Here is a 16,535-nt window from a genome sequence, read left to right on the forward strand (position 1 = left end):
ACCCACACTAGCTATATTGCATAGACTGCAAAGCAATGCTAATACACGAAATCCATGCAACCCATTCAGAGCTTCACCACCCTAGCCCTTTCCTTCAGCTTTATGCTTACTGGGCATTCACCTGCTCCAGGGAAGCCCTCTTTGCAGTGCCTGCCTTGGAGTGACCACCACTGAAATGAAAAGGCAGGTAGCAAATCATCATTAAATATTTAACCAATGCAGTGAAATGTCACCCAACATATCACCTGTTGCTGATGGTGAATTCAGGTGGACATGAGCAGATGACATCAGTGGAACAGAATTCATCCAGCAAACCCCTGTGGCTGAGAAAAACACCTGTGTCCTGAGACACTGAGTCACATGGGAGGCAAGGGCAACTTCAGACTGAGAGCCAAACCTTCCATGATAATCCCTGGCACAGCACAAAACATCAACATCTATTCTGAAGAGACAGCTGAAAGAACCTATTACGAATGCACCTGCTTCCTCCCCTCCTCCTCAAGCTTTGTTTCCAACCCTGCTGCCCTATGAATTTTCCATGCTTCATGTGCTTTGCAATTGATCCTCTGGGCTCCCTTATACACTCAAGGCATACATGGTTCTTCCACAATAAAGAGATCTTCAATAAAACATTAAAAATACTAAGTAACATCATCTCCAGGCCCACAAGTGTACATCACCTATCCAGTGATGAATTCAAAGCAACAATACCCACAAGCATTAAGATCCCCACATTTTCTATCATGAAAATTGTCATCTTGCTATTTATCTGGATTATACTTCTTGTGGCCAGAAGAGGAGCTTCTAAACCCTGCCATCATACACTTGTCATTCAGTTATGGCTTTCGGGTGTCAACAATACAATGGAAGTGAGTACATTTCCAAAGTGTAGATAGGATAGAAAAGAGTCAGTTTCATCCTGAGAACATCCTATATCCATTTCAGCTCTGATACCACCTGTTAGTCAAAACAGGGGTTTAAAACACACACTTCCTTCAAGAAAGAGTGATAACACTATTTATCAGTCAGCAGTTTCTGCACTACCATTTCTACACTCAAGGATAACAAATCCTTAAATCCAGCACTACCAGGGTGTTTGGTGCTGAACATGGTTCTTTCTCTATCACTTTTCAACCCCATGGATTCAAGGTTGGAAAGCCCTTTCACTTTGTTCTCTTTGTCCATGGTGTCCTGGGCTCCGTTGTTGCTATGACTTATTAAAATCAGGTTAACCTCACGTTTCAGAGTCCACTTGTTCATTATGCAGGTGCCAGATGCTTTACTAAATGTCACTGTTCCAGTTCTGAAAGATTGAGCAGCAGTAGAGTAGAGCAGAAGCTACAAGCACAGATTTACTTTTTATTCCGAGACACTGCGTCATCAGCAGGTTATTTAAAACTTTGTTCCAAGATGCTGGACCCAAGAGGCCAAGGCTTTCCACTTAATAGGACTGAACAGACTCCACAACAGCGTTGTTAGGTACACACTTTTGCATCATCATTAACTCTAATGATTTATATTTCAGAAAGCATCTCTGTGCCATAAGGTTCCCATTTTCTCTTTATCTGATGGAGTACACACGTATGGAAATGAAGGCATCTACAGTATGAAGTACAACAGCAGCAGAGAACCACAGGGGCTTGTGAAGTATTTCTCAGTAGAATGGTATGAACTGCAAAACTTTCAGTATGAATGGTAAAATGCTAATAATAAGAGGTATAAAAGTCAGTCATTATAATTTGAGGTTACTAATATTGCAGTTACCCTTGGCTAGTATTCCTGACACTCTCAGCTAAAACATATAGGAGCCTGAACGCACCACAGACAGAATTAAGCACACACAGATGAGTTTTGTAAGAGAACCAGTTTGTGATGAAGGAGTTCAGACTGTTCCCAAGCACCCGCAGCTCCAACTTGTTCTCCAGGACATAACAGGCAAAGAAAACAAATCTTTCAGCTGGTTTCTGGTTTGTGACCCACACCCTGACATACACAAACTGCTCTCCCCGAAGCTCACCTGTCTCAGCAGGCAGTTTCACTGCTGCAGGGAAGATTAGTCCCTGGCACTGCAGGAGTAAAACACTTGCCACCCTGTGCAAATGTGTGTGCTCATGAACAAGTGAAAGAGAAGACAGAATCACAGAAACATTCAGATTGGAAAAGACCCTTGGGATCCCCAAGTCCAACCCAGAACCCCACTCTACAAGGTTCACCCTTAAACCATATCCCCAAGTACCACATCCAAACCACCTTTAAACACATCCAGGGTTGGCGACTCAACCACCTCCCTGGGCAGCACATTCCAATGCCTGACCACTCTTGCTGGGAAAAGTTTTTTCCTAATGTGCAGTCTAAACCTGCCCTGCTGCAGCTTGAGGCCATTCCCTCTTGTTCTATCACTAATTACCTGTGAGAAGAGACCGGCACCAGCCTCTCCACAACCTCCTTTCAGGTAGCTGTAGAGAGTAATGAGGTCTCCCCTCAGTCTCCTCTTTTTGAAACTAACCATCCCCAACTCCTTCAGCTGCTCTTCATCAGATTTATTCTGCAGGCCCTTCACAGCTTCCTTGGCCTCTGCACTGGCTCCAGCACCTCAATGTCTCTCTTGTACTGAGATGCCCAAAACTGAGCACAACTTGAGGTGTGGCCTCATTAGAGCTGAGTACAAGGGGACAATCACACCCCTGCTCCTGCTGGACACAGCATTTCTAATACAAGCCAGGATGCCATTGGCTTTCTTGGCCACCTGTGCACCTCAGGTGCATCTGTAAAGTTGACATAGTTTAAAAGTTACATTAGTTATGGGTTACAAAAAAGAAAGGAAGCCAGGTCTCTCTAGACAGGGGGCTTTTTTAGCCACCCCCTTTCAGATCATGCCTTCAGAAACCAAACCCCTCTGAGTCTCACTTTTTAAAGTCTCCAAGTCATGTGTGCAGGCTGCTCATTCAAACCCTCACCAAATGCACCCTTTCACTCTGCATTATTCCAAGTGACTCTGCATCACTTGGAATAACTTCACAAAAACATCCACTTGCTCAGCGTGCTGGACCTTGCTCCAGCTCTCTTGTCTTTTCCAGATAAAGCACAGCAAAAGTGCACTATAATTACACCAACTCTTAATTAAACTGAAGAATTTAACCCACCTCTGTTTCCATTACCAGCAGCAATGCCATTCAAGAAGGATGACAGACTTCCATGTATTACTGAGCTCCTAATTGCTAATCACTTTCCTAGTTAATAATTACTGAAATGCTATTAGAAAATATGTTTAAAATACAAATATTGCCATGGAGTTATGCCTCTGTACTTACCAAGTTTGAAGCATGATAAGGCGGCAGCAGCTGGAGAGCTGCTCACTCCCTTGTACTGGAAGGGCACCAGCCTGGGTCTGTCATGGGCCAGATCCAGTCCTTGCCTCAGCAGCAAACCTGACTGCCAGCACAAAGCACAAGCAGGTGCTGGAAATCATCTTCTCTCAGAGCTGCTGGACTCCAAGAGCAGGGCATGATCCTGCTGACAGGAAGGTGTCCCAGGTTGCTGCTCCCCCAGTACCAGGAAGAGCTGTCTCTGCTCGAGCACCCCAAACCCACCACTACCAGGAGGTCTCGGCAGTGGGGTGGGATGCACATACACACACACACAATAAACCCAAGTCTCCATGGAGTGAGCATTTTCCTCAAGGTCTCAGCCCCTGCATTAACATGACTATGTGAGACACTTGGTTTTCCTTAAAAGAAGGAAAAATCCTATTAAAAAATTGCCTCTTATAAATGTGAGAAGCTCAATATGCAGTGGATGAAAGCAGGATGGGGTAGCTGTGACCAGGCCTGGCAGTGGAAGACCCAGGGTGGTTGGCTGCTGACTTTTCTTTGACAGGGACTGTGGCAGTGCTGGAAACTTCACTGCTGTGCAGAGTTAATTCAGATCTAAACCACAGCAAGAGCAGATGGGACTCTAGATTCCTTATAATTACTCACAGCTCATCTCTGAATACCCAAACCCTAATGTAAAGCCTTCCTTTAATGATCACTCACCAAATGACATGTGTATTACCAGCATAAATCTCTAGTAACCAAAGTCTGATTCATCTGGGGCCAGATCAGGCTTTTTCTGGAGTTTTCCACAGCTGAAGCAGCTAATTTTTATTTTCCTTATCAATATAGCACCTAGAAACACTTAGAAGCACATTCCTGAGCCCCTGGATCATAAATTGGAGCACTGATGTTTTCCTCTTGTGCATGCCATGGCTGCAGGGTTAGTAGCAGGGATTCCTACACAATTTCAACGATGAACTAAAAATTTTCTCCTTGCAGAAAACATTTAGAAAGATGGAAGAGCTTGGGGGTGGCAGAAGGGAAAAGAATTATTCCTTGCCCCTTCCTCTATCTTCTTGCTTCTTAAAAAAGGTTCACAATAAGCTCAACATTATTGATTTGGTCTTCAAGAATCTTTATAGTCTTCCCAGCCTCCACTAGAGGAAATGTTGCTCATTCCTATTAATCCAGGGCTTTAAAATGACAACAAGTGCATTAACAAGGTGTCTCTGTAATAAAAATCTCTACACTGATCAGGGATGCATATTTATGCAGTGAAATTGTGATGCTTCAGTAGTAATAGCAGGAATGGATAGATGCTCCTTCATTTTAACATCAAATGAAGAAAATTCCCATCATGGCCAGCTCCTCCAAAGCTTCACACACACCTCCAAGCCTTGGTCTGGCAAGCACTGAGCAGTCAGAGCCCCTGTGGGCTTGCCTGAGAGCAGCAAATGCTGCACAGCCATCAAACATGGGCTGGGATAATTTTTGCTGGGAACACGTGTGGGTGCCATGCTACATCCCTTTGGAGCCAAAGGGCACAACCACTAATCCACTGCAGCAGGAGCTTGGTCAAACCCTAAAGGATCAACAGCTACCAGCAAAGCCCTAACTACTAGCACACCTTCCAGGTCTCGTGTCACCAGCAATTCCAGGCTCACACTCAGTGCTGACTCTGCAAGTGTGGTATTTTTGGGAGCAATGCACTGTTGAAAGTGCTGATTAGCTGGAAGGGGGAACAGAAAGCATGTGATGAGCACTGAATCCACCTGCTTAGTCAGGCTTGTGAGAAGGACTTTCAAATAACCCAAGACCAGAAAAAGACACTGCAAAGGAGATCTATTTGGGCACATTAGATGGAGAATAAGGATACTTCTTCAATCAGTGAAATTCTCCAAGTGAAATGGAGGTTTATTCACCTTTTTAGAGTGTCATTTAATAACCTCATAAATGAAGAATGATGAAACCAAGGTAATATTGAACCACATTTTCATCTTTCCAGTCACACATTTTTTCTGCTTTGCTAACTTTTAGACACTGACCTCATATTCTGCCCACATCTTTAAAGGTCATTGCTCCCAATGGGGTTTTGGGTAGGATTCTGGGGGGTGGGGGGGTTGGTGGATAGAGATGCAACTGCAAAAAAGGCTCAGGGCCACTTAAGTTCCTTCATCACTCTTCCTTAAAAATAAGAAAAAAGAAAGCTGCTGGTATCTCTGTAGGAAAGGCTCTGAAAGGATTCTGGAGGCACACAGAGTCTTCAGCAAATGTTTCAAAGCAGATTCATAATTTGCAGTGAACACAAGTTTTTTTTTTTTTGTGACTGATACGAAGGAAGAAGCTTGAATAAGCTCAGATCTCAGAATTGAAGGTCTTTTGTAAAGAAAAAGCTCTAGAAATGCCTGCATTTAGATGGGGGGAAACGTGTGCAAATCAAGAACAAAGCCCCGAGACGCAGCGCGAGTGAATAACCTTTCAGATCAAGCTGGTTTCCCCACCAGAGAGAGTTCCAGCCTGCACGTTCCCATTTGATGCAAATGCCTGTCAGAATAGCACTACTGGATAATAGATAAAAGATTATCTGTGACATTATGAAAAATGAAAGCTTAAAAATGGCTACAAGTTCCATGGAAAAAAAAATAAATTAATAAAATAAAATAAAATTAGAGAAGTCTTTCTGAAAGACAACAATGGCTCCATGGTTTATTCAATACCGCAGCTCTGCTGCTGGCCACCATTGTTCTAATGACTTGCACCAGCTCGTCCCTGTTCAGCAGCTCCCCTGCTGCCTCCACGCTGCTGAAAACACAAGGCCCAAGAAACAATCCCACTTACAATTCCTTTCCCTCAACTTGAAATGGTGATAGAAATTCAACTGGAACAGCTCTACATGCAGCATACTTGATTTAACAAGAGATTTACAGATTCGAGGCAGGGATTTCCAGTGCAGACAAGAGTCTGATTTTCATCCCGGTCTTTCCTGACCAGCTTAACACACTGGGCTCTCCTTCATCAGAGAAGGTCCAGGCTGAGGACACCTTTGCTGCACAGGTTTCTGCTGTGCACTTCACCAACAAAGGGAAGCTGCACGCCAAGGTACATTTAGGAGCGGTCTAAGTCTACTTCCCCCCGTCTTCAGCCATAATAAACTGCTCAGCTGAAGGTGGTTTATGGCAGAGGACCCATCCCACCACCCACAGCTGTAAACTGGGGAGACTCAGGACATCTGTGCATGTGTTTGTCTCATTCTGCTGGTGTAAACTGGCGTAATTCCACTAACATCAGCAAAGTCATGCTGATTTATATAAACTGATGATCTCACCCACTGTAATTACATATAATTTCCTATCTACAAATGCTGTCCTGTAACACAGTAGAGCAGGATTCCAGTTCCTTGTTAAATTCCTCTTGCACGCAACGAGAACCCAGTCCTAACAGCACAGGAATGCAGCTGCTGATGCACCTTTACCTTCACAGCAACACAGCACTTTACATTACATAGAAAGTTCAGCTCAGCTACATCAAATTCTCAGCTATTGTTTTCATTAAGGGAAAGCACAGTGGAGGTCAAGCAATACAGATGCTGTTCAACACCTACACTTTTCATTGCTCAGTAATTCCACGTTGTATTGCACAACTGACATTTGGGCAGTCGTGTTGAAAAAGCTGTGAAATTATATGAAAAATGTGAAAGCCAAGCCCCTGACAGGCACTTGGATGGTGCAGTGATGGGGGACAGACAGACAACAAGACGGAGAAATAATCCTGCCACCTCGTGCAACCCGAGATGCTTATTCCTCTGTTCTGTTGTGCAGGTTGATTCCTCGTGAGCACCTGCATTGACAAAGCCAACATCTTGCCAGGACATGCCCACGTAAGCCTTTGCTGCAACATATGCCACTTACTGAAAAAGACCTTCAGTCTTCACCACTGTCATTAGCAGAACATTAGGTGCTGCAGAGCACCTGCTCTCTCACAACAATCTGCAAGCATCTTCAACTACCATTTCTGTGAAGAATCATAGAATGATCTGGGTTGGAAAGGACCTCCAAAGGTCATCTAGTCCAAACTCCTTTGCAGTAAGCAGGGGTCTCCTCAACCTGATCAGGTTGCTCAGAGCCCTGTCAAGCCTCACTTTGAATATCTCCAGGGATGGGGCCTCAACTACCTCCCTGGGCAACCTGTTCCAGTGTTCCACTGCCCTCATGGTGCAGAAATTGCTCCTAACCTCCAATCTAAACCTATTCTTCTCTAGCTTGAAGACATTGCCCCTCTTCCTATCACCACAGGGTTCTGAGGACCAGCTGGAACCTCTTGAGCTGCAGGAGCTGAAGCTTGAGCAGGAGCTTGAGCAGGAGCTGAAGATACCCAGCACAGTGAGAGGGAGCCCTATGGAAAAGTTCTGTTCAGAGTAGGCTTTCCTCTTGCATATTATCCACAGAGCTGGTTTGCTTGGAGCCCCACTGCAGCCAGGGAAATGTACTGGAGTGTGCAGTGGAAGCTGGGATCATGGAGCAGCTGCCCACATGACACTTTATTCAGGAAGACAGAATCAGTCCACTGTTAAATTAACAACTGTGAATGGTGCAGAGAATTGGGCTGATGCTGGAGTTGTTTAACTGATTTTTGTTGTCTCATTTTTCCTAGCAGGACAGTGTTCCGATGCTCCAAGTTGAAAAATACATTTGTGCTCTTCAGTAACTCTGAATAAGCACAATCACTTCCTAAATTGAAACCCACACCAGACATTGCCCAGGAAAATGACAATATAGGAGAGCTACAGCTAACGCCGCGAAGTGTCCAGAGGTACAAACGCTTTGTACAGCGGAGGGAAGACCGACGCTTCCCTGGCCGGTGTCTGCGAGGAGGAATGGGATGAACATTCCCCAACCTGCTCGCTTCAGCAGCACATATACTAAAATTGGAAGGATAGAGAGAAGATTAGCATGGCTCCTGCGCAAGGATGACACGCAAATTCGTGAAGCGGTCCATATTTTTTCCCCACCTGGCGTACTGCCTCCAGTTCTGGAGCCCCTATTACAAGAGGGATATGGACGTGCTGGAAGGTGTCCAGAGAATGGCCACGAGGATGAGCAGAGGGCTGGAGCTGCTTTGCTATGAGGACAGACTGAAGGAGTTGGGGCTGTTCAGTCTGGAGAAGAGAAGGCTCAGAGGCGACCTAATTGTGGCCTTCCAGTATCTGAAGGGGGCCTACAAGAAGGCTGGGGAGGGACTTCTCAGGATCTCAGGTAGTGATAGGACTAAGGGGAATGGAATGAAGCTGGAGGTGGGGAGATTGAGGCTGGAGGTGAGGAGGAAGTTCTTCACCATGAAAGTGGTGAAGCCCTGGAATGGGTTGTCTAGGGAGGTGGTTGAGGCCCCATCCCTGGAGGTGTTTCAGACCAGGCTGGCTGAGGCTCTGTCCAGCCTGATCTAGTGTGGGGTGTCCCTGCCCATGGCAGGGGGGTTGGAACTAGCTGATCCTTGTGGTCCCTTCCAACCCTGACTGATACTATGATACTAACCTATCCAGAAATCACAGGCTAAAAACCCACCCAGGGTTTAATTAATGCGCTCTCAGAAAAGCCACAGTGCTCTAGCTGTTGTTAGAGAGGTTGAGTTTTCAATGTGGTTGAAGCTTCATTTACGATTTCAGGAAAAGCTCCATTCTTCTTCTTCTTTTTTTTTGCTTTCTCTCTCTGGTTTAAAAAAAAAAAAGAGCCTCTAGCTACAAATTGGACGATTACAGACAGTATTGTAGAGCAGCAGTAAAAAAGTGTTAATGAGCTCCAGGATATCAGAAACCACACACACACAAAAAATAAAAGAGAAGAAAGAAAATATTTCCCCCCGCAGGCCAAACAAAATTAATTTTAAAAATTAATGTAAACCACTAATGCAGCAAGTGCCTCCATTAAATTATGGGGCTATGACATGTACAATGCAATATTTTTTTATATATTTTTTTTTTTTTTGCCATTGAATTTGTTATCTAAAAGGTGTTCATTGTTTATTACGGTGTGAAAAGCTGTTTTGCTCCAGATAGGCTGGTTCATTAAGGAATTGGATTCTTGCCACAGCCCTATTTCTTAGCAATGAAGCGATGCCCTGTAGCAAAAAAAAAAACCATGCAGAGAGAGGCTCTCTGTTTAATATCAGAAATGTAAATCAAAAGACTCCCAGTCTGCCTTTTTTAAAATGGCTTTTTGGTCTTTACAGAGATGAAATTCAACCCCCCCCACCCCCCCAAATGTTTCACCTTGCCTGGCTGGTCAAAATGGCTTCTACAAAGTCTTACTCTGCTGAATGATTATCGCAATAATAATCGCCGTCAGTGGAGGGTTTGTAAGCGCTCGTGCTATTAAAACACTTGCATTTCTGCTGTCTCATCTATCACACTGTACCAGGTTTGGTTTTGGGAAGGGGAAGAAATCTGTTTTATAACTGCCTATGGAGAAAATAACGTTTTCTTGCAGTTACACAAATGTTAATGGCTTCTAATATGTTTGGGTCGAATACGTAACCTAACTGAGTTTTGATGTTTCTGTATGTGATGAACAGCACTTTTGCCAGCAAAGATTCCTGGCAGGGAGGGTCTCAGCACTAGAAGCTGACGTTGAAAACCAAAGTCAGACCCCTGAGAGTGTGGGACCTTGCTGGGGGAACAGGAGTATGGCCTTAGGGAACAGGACAAGGCATGGAAACAAGAACAAGAGCTGCTTTTGCTTCTTGATGTTGACAGGAAACATCTGAGCTCTTGCTTCTCAATAACAGTGGGGAGAAAGAAAACAAAATCTAACCAAAAGCCCTCTATTGGCATATAAAAAATTACTCTATTTAGCAAAATTAGATATTTTGTTGGCCTTCATTTATGAGCCAAAGCACCCTGAGGGGGACTACTTACCAACTTTAATTAGTAATAAAAAGCTTACAAGTGCCAGGGGAGCCAGAACTGGAGTCCGTGGGCCAAATCCTGCGCTCAAATTACATCAGTGTAAATCTAGGTTCTCCTTACCTTCAAAGAAGTTGCTTTGTGCTTTCCTCAAGTCACACTGAAGACAGGAGACTTGTGCTGTGACTGATGCACTGTGCATCTATCATTTGACCAGGTTTATAAAAGATTGTTGTCATGAGATTTTTATGTGCTTGAGGCAAGAGTTACCGGGGATTAATGACTGTTTTGGGTGGTTCTGTTTGTTTTTCGCCTTGATATATTTTGCAAACATCCAGTTCTCAGAGAGCTCTTTGAAATTCAAAAAGCATGTCAGGATTTATTCAGTAGCCAGCAAAGAGCAAGAAGAAATGCAGTGAAAAATGGTTATTATTAATAAGCTCATGTTCAAGGCACTCATCACATACCACGAAGAAACACACGGACGGTTTGCTGTGAGCAAGGATGGCTTACAGGGAGCCACTTTTGCTACCTTGCCCAGATTCAACTTTTACTCCTCTACCACTATACTGGCTTGAAAATGAATGGCATTAAACCAGTAAAGGTTGGTGCTCATCCATGGCAGTCTCCAAGATATCACCATCTCTACCTTGATTTTTACTCTAGCCATGTACTTTCCATATTTAAAGTGGTATAACATATATGTAAGTATCATCGTCACATTAAAAAATTCCAAGCAAACAATCCTCCTTTAAGCAAGCAAAGGGAATAGTTCTGCTGCCATATGTTTGACTGACTGACTGCAGCTTACTTCTACAGACTTCTACCTCCTAAACCTCTGGGTGAGGAGATAATTCAGCTCAGTTTTCTTGTATTGATCTGAGAAACTAAACTTATACAAACCTTTCACGGTGAAATCCAAAATCACATGATAAAACAGGCAGTGTTGGAGGACAGAACCTGGACACAAGATCAGCTGGAGCATGACTTATCAAACACCTTTCATCAGATCTTACTGTGAAATTTAATTCCAACTCTCCCAAAAGAAACTTCACCAGCTGACAGACCCAACTTGAAAAGCTCACTCTTGGCCAGCATTACTGAGACCAAGGCCAAGGCTCTCATGGTGACAGGCTGCAAAGTGCAGCCCAGCCCTGCTCCAGGCGAGGAAGCAGAAGGGAGTCCACATGCCAGTGGCATCATCCAGAGCTACTGAGCAACCCTGCAAATGGAGCACTTTCAATAGCTGTCCACAGAGGAGAGGCACCACCCAGTGCCCAACAACACAAATTTATTTATTTTGAATTTTTACTGAAGAGGAGATGGTTAGAAGTGAGAGCCTCTGCCACACAGCTTGTCCAACAAGCCCCCAAGCATGTGTGTCAGTTCAGCATCATGCTGCTGTACATGACATGCTCTGACATCTCAGCAATGGTCAGGTGAAAAAATACTGCCTTGAGACCCAAACAAGGGTCAGGAAGGAATAAACAAGCAAGCAAATAAAATCACTTCCACCCTCCCCATCAGGCAAAGGTCTGGATCAGGAGGTCATTTCTGGACCAATTATCTCTCAATGCAGGAAGCAGCACCTTTTCCTGCTCTAGCTACCAAAACACATTTTTTCAGGCCAAAGAGAGTTGATAAATGAGTCCCCTTTGTCTGAGGCTGCCACACATTGCAATAGTTTCATGAATTCCACTTTGATATTGCTTGCACATGTTAGTTACAATTTCCTCATCTTACATTACAAGAGACCTAATCCTTCAGCAGCCACAACACTAAGAAAGGGACCAAGGCACCAGTTTGATAGCTTTGTGCAGACACACAAATCACACCGGCATGAATGCTGCTGCTCTCTGTTCATCAGGTGCAGCAGTATTAAATAGATCAACAATTAAAATACCTCAGAAGCTAAGAATACCAAACAGTATTTTATTTGCTGCTGCTTCTCCATCACATTACTGGTGAACAAGCACAGGAAAACCAAGGTGGGGTGGTACTTGATGCTGATGTGAAGAGAGTCAAATCTGATCCCAGTTACACTGGTGTAAAACCAGCGTTTGGGATTGCTCTGGACTGGCACCCAAACCCCTGAGAGCAGGCGGTGTTTTGCCATCCATATACTGCCTTTGTGGATCTGACCTGCATCGCTGCAATGCAAGGGGCAAGCACAAGCATCTGGAAGTGATGCTCCTCTATTAGTGATGAGATTAATTAAGACGAGGCTAGGCACTTCTCCACAGTTAGACCTGGCCATTAACAGCCATTGATTTTTTTCTAAAGAGCATATACAAGTTTAAAGGCTGTAAGCTCCCCTAGATTCCCTTTCCTTACCTTTGTCTCCTCTACTAGGGGTTAACTACGCTGGAGACAGAGGGAAAAGCAGTCCCCTCCTTCCTTTGCCTGCGGCACCAAGATCAGGAAATTCACTGCTAATCACTGCAGTTGTGATTTCTGATTTCAACTGGCAGCATGGAGAATTGAACTCTAGTCCCCTGAGTACAGCAGGCTTCACCAGGCAGGCCTTGAGCTTGTTAAAACTGTGGTGCTGCCATGCGGTTATCAATTTTAAATTAATCTCTCCCCCCGTGCACACTTATCCTCCCCCACCATCTCTTAAAGTGCCTGCTAAAAATATAAACTCCAGGATACCTTGCTCTGAGACTTAAGCAAGTCAAAATTGGGATACTATTAATTATATGTTTCCTTCATCCTCACCACCTGGAAAAAAGGATTGCTGCACTGTTTCAAGGATTTGCCTAATCCACTTCCTGCAGTAAAGCCAACCACAGCTCTGGCTGTCTCAGCATCCTGCCACACAAATCCTCCCTCCCACAAGGAGCCCCTCTCTGAGAAGCAGCCCCTCTCCGGAGCCAGCAGCCATACTCCAGCCAGCCCAGGAGTCCGAAGCTGTGTGTGTTGAGTGTGTGCTCTTCACTCAACCAAATCTGCCTTGCTGAGAGAAGCCAGAGGTTGCAGAGACCTTGGTTACTCGACTTACCCTGTCTCCAGTGCTACCTTCACACTGCAGCAAATCTGTGCTGTGCAGAGTGGTCGACTCGCCAAGAGTGAGCATGAGGATGCTGTGCTACACTGCACTGGCCAGCCATAGTCCCTGACTTCCTCCACCACCTGCCCCGACTGGGTTTGTAAAAATTACACCCAAACCAAACTTAATGGCCTGGCTCCTTCATCATGCTCAAATCTGACTAGTCAAGAGCAGCCCGACTAATACGGTCCAGGTTTTGTAAAGTCTTTGTAGCTGGCCACGTCCACCTGAAATAACAAATACCTGCACGCTGGCATGGGGCACACGTCTGTCTGGACCTTTATCTTCTGCAGCTGCAGTTGCTTCACAAGGCAAATTGCATAGGCACCAAAAGTGAGGTTGCCTGGCTTATGAAGAGGAGGTCAGAGAAGCAATCAGCTGGCATTTGAGCAGGGGCTACACCGCTACCTCTGTGCCAAATTTGAAAATCTGTGGAGGTAAGTTTATAAATGACTGCAGGCTTCAGCACCCTGTTAGGAATCTATAAACTTCTGAAATCTGTTAGTACTTTATTTGTAATGATACTGCCAACAGACTCCCCCCCACACAAAGGTCACAGCACACACTCAGCATTAAATTGCAGTACAACAAATCCTCAACTATCCATAACCTACAAAATGATAGGGGCAGGCTGGAAAGGGGAGACTGGGATAATGCAGAAAGAAAAAAGTCTAGACACACTTTCCTAAAATTCACTGGGGAGTCATTCCAAAATCACTTTATGAGGAAATAATTGAGGTTCTATATACAATGCTCCCTTTAAAAAAAAAAGGGAGTCACACGTCTGACAACCTCAGAAAGTCAGAAGGTTGTTATAGAGAAGAATGGTTCTCTGTTCAGAAGTTTAAATAATATGTGGCCCTAATTCATAAACATGTAAGATTTTATAAAGCTGGTGGGAATAAAAGAGGAAAAAAAGGCATAACCAGGCAGAGCCAACTAAAAAAAACCCCAAACCCCAAACCAATCTGCCAAGTGAATGGAAACCATCTCTGCAGTTGCACCCCACTTTTCCTACTCTGTAATGCTGTCCTTCAATACGCCACAGAATAAAACCACTATTGTGTACATTAGACAGCATGAAACCATTATGACAACATCCAACAGCACAGCAAGCTGAATTCACACCAGAGTCCCTGTAGTTAGCATTGTGCTCCTAAACGTGAACATGTGCATGCAAAATACAGTGATCTTTCTTATCTCACTGGCAGCTCTGTCTTCTTGACAGTGGTGGGAAGCAAGCACGTTTCTACATTACACCTCCTCCTCCTTCTCACTGAAGTGGGAGCTCAGGGTACATAGCATGGCTGTGACCTTCCAGGTCAGTCCTCCTGAACCCATCCATCAACCTCTAGCAAACAGTGAGAACACAAAGAGGAAAACAGAAAGGCTGTATCTGTGCATGAGGGTGGTAGGTGGTGCCATGCCACTGGGCAGCTCTGCAATGGACAGATCTTCAGTGGGAACAAGAAATATGATGTAAGAAACATGAAAGGTTTATTTCTTCCCTCAGCACCATGGCTTATGATTGCTGCCTCACAGCTACAGGAAGCTCCTGCATGGCTACAAGAAGCCACTGAAGCAGAGAATGTCAGGAAGACACAGCTTATCACCTCTGTGTATTACAGGACATGCACTGGCCTGAGAAGTTCTAGGGACCACTGGTCTTCAACATTTGGTCACCACACCTCCTGAAGCCAGGAGGCTACCAACACTATTGGGGAACACAACACAAGTGAAACATCACCACCAAAAAATAACTTGTTACTCTTCTTGCATCTCTCTTTTTCCATCCTTCATACCAAAGCTGCTTCTCCATGCCAGTCACAGAGCAGAGGAACCACAGAGTTTACTTCAAGACATCTCTATGTTGAGAGTTTTTCCTGGCTACTGATAAACCAAAAAATATTCCTGAAAACATAAACCTGGTAAGGGACATTGGGAAATCCTGGATTCAGAGGAACTGATTGGTCAGTATCTCCATGGGACTGACCCAAAGCCTTGGCTTACCCACCACTCTAACATCAGAAGAGTTTGGATTCTTACCTGAGCTTCATGGCTCAGGCCTGCTTCTTATTGTAACCAAGTCTGTTGCTCCATGATGTAGTGTCTGACTCCTTGCTGGCCCATCCCAGCTGCCTTTTTGACCTGTGCACCCCACTGAAGAACCAGGATCAAGAAAGTTTTGCCTACTGAGTGTGAGGATTAGTGAAAAAAAAATCCACACAGAATGTCAATGAGGTAGGGGCATCACACACTTCTCACATTAAAATTCAGGAGGTTTTCCAGGCCTTCTGGCCTTGGTGCATTTGCATAGTATAGGGTCAGAGACACATCCTGATTCCACTATAGCTGCACTGTTTAAAGGGTCATAATGGTGACATATGAAAATAACCCAACTTTAATTGATACCCAGGCTGCTGGCTGTTGAATTTGAAACTCCCCCTGGCCCCATCTCTTGTATATCTAATGTACAGTGCACCAAACAGCAGATGCCAAGAAGGCAGCTTGGTCTCAGTTGCATTAGCAGAGCTTTAAAAATAATTGTTGAACTGTCCACAAGATGTCCACCCTTACTATTCAAGTTTCTCAATCTCACAATAATGCCCACTGCAGCAGTAAATATTCTCAGGGTTGGCAAGTTATTTAATTGTGTATCCCAACTGTAATAGCTCAGAAGAATGTAGGGGGGAAGAAAAAAAAAGACAAATGTTTTTTAGTTCAAGCTTCTGGTTAGGCTTTTAAAGTTACTTTATATTTCATCAGAGGTCTACTTACAATTCAAACTTTATCAAGAATAGCAGAGATGTAGGTTTATTTATTAAGTTCTCTTCTGGTTTTCTTGCTGCTATCAATTCACAAATCATACAGACAAATGGCAATTACAAATTACATCCAATTCCTAGCTCAAGCTCAGTCAGCCATGAGGAACTCAACACAAGCCCTGTTTCCTAATAGCACCACTGCTGGGCTCAGGACCACAGATTATGGGGCACTGAAAGATTCTTGGCAGAAAACACAGACCAGATTGGTTTGCCTATTTTTTTAAGCATCATGTCCCCCATAACAAGAAAGATGATGGCTAATTCTGCTCAGAAGGGGGAAGAAAGACTACCTGAAGAGTTACAGCGTGGCAATTATAATTGCGTTACTGTTTAAGTACTCATCGCTTCTTAACTATCATTTCTGTGGCACTTTCCATGATTCAGTACAGGCTCAGCTCTGGGATAGAATAAAAGAGGCACACTGTTTACCAATGAGTCACTCAGCTGAGAAA

At 44.3% G+C, this 16,535-nt stretch overlaps 1 protein-coding gene and 1 non-coding gene across 7 annotated transcripts in view; one reads left to right on the forward strand and one right to left on the reverse strand.

The window, feature by feature from the left end:
* Positions 1-16,535, reverse strand: part of AUTS2 (activator of transcription and developmental regulator AUTS2) — an 809,823-nt gene that overhangs the window by 140,387 nt on the left and 652,901 nt on the right. The gene's annotated exons all lie outside the window — the stretch shown is intronic.
* LOC128897763 (U6 spliceosomal RNA) lies at positions 8,209-8,315 on the forward strand. The gene has a single exon (XR_008462580.1). It is a non-coding gene; the product is annotated as a U6 spliceosomal RNA (small nuclear RNA).

Source organism: Dryobates pubescens, chromosome 13 (genome assembly GCF_014839835.1).
Source record: "Dryobates pubescens isolate bDryPub1 chromosome 13, bDryPub1.pri, whole genome shotgun sequence".
Classification (NCBI taxonomy): domain Eukaryota; kingdom Metazoa; phylum Chordata; class Aves; order Piciformes; family Picidae; genus Dryobates; species Dryobates pubescens.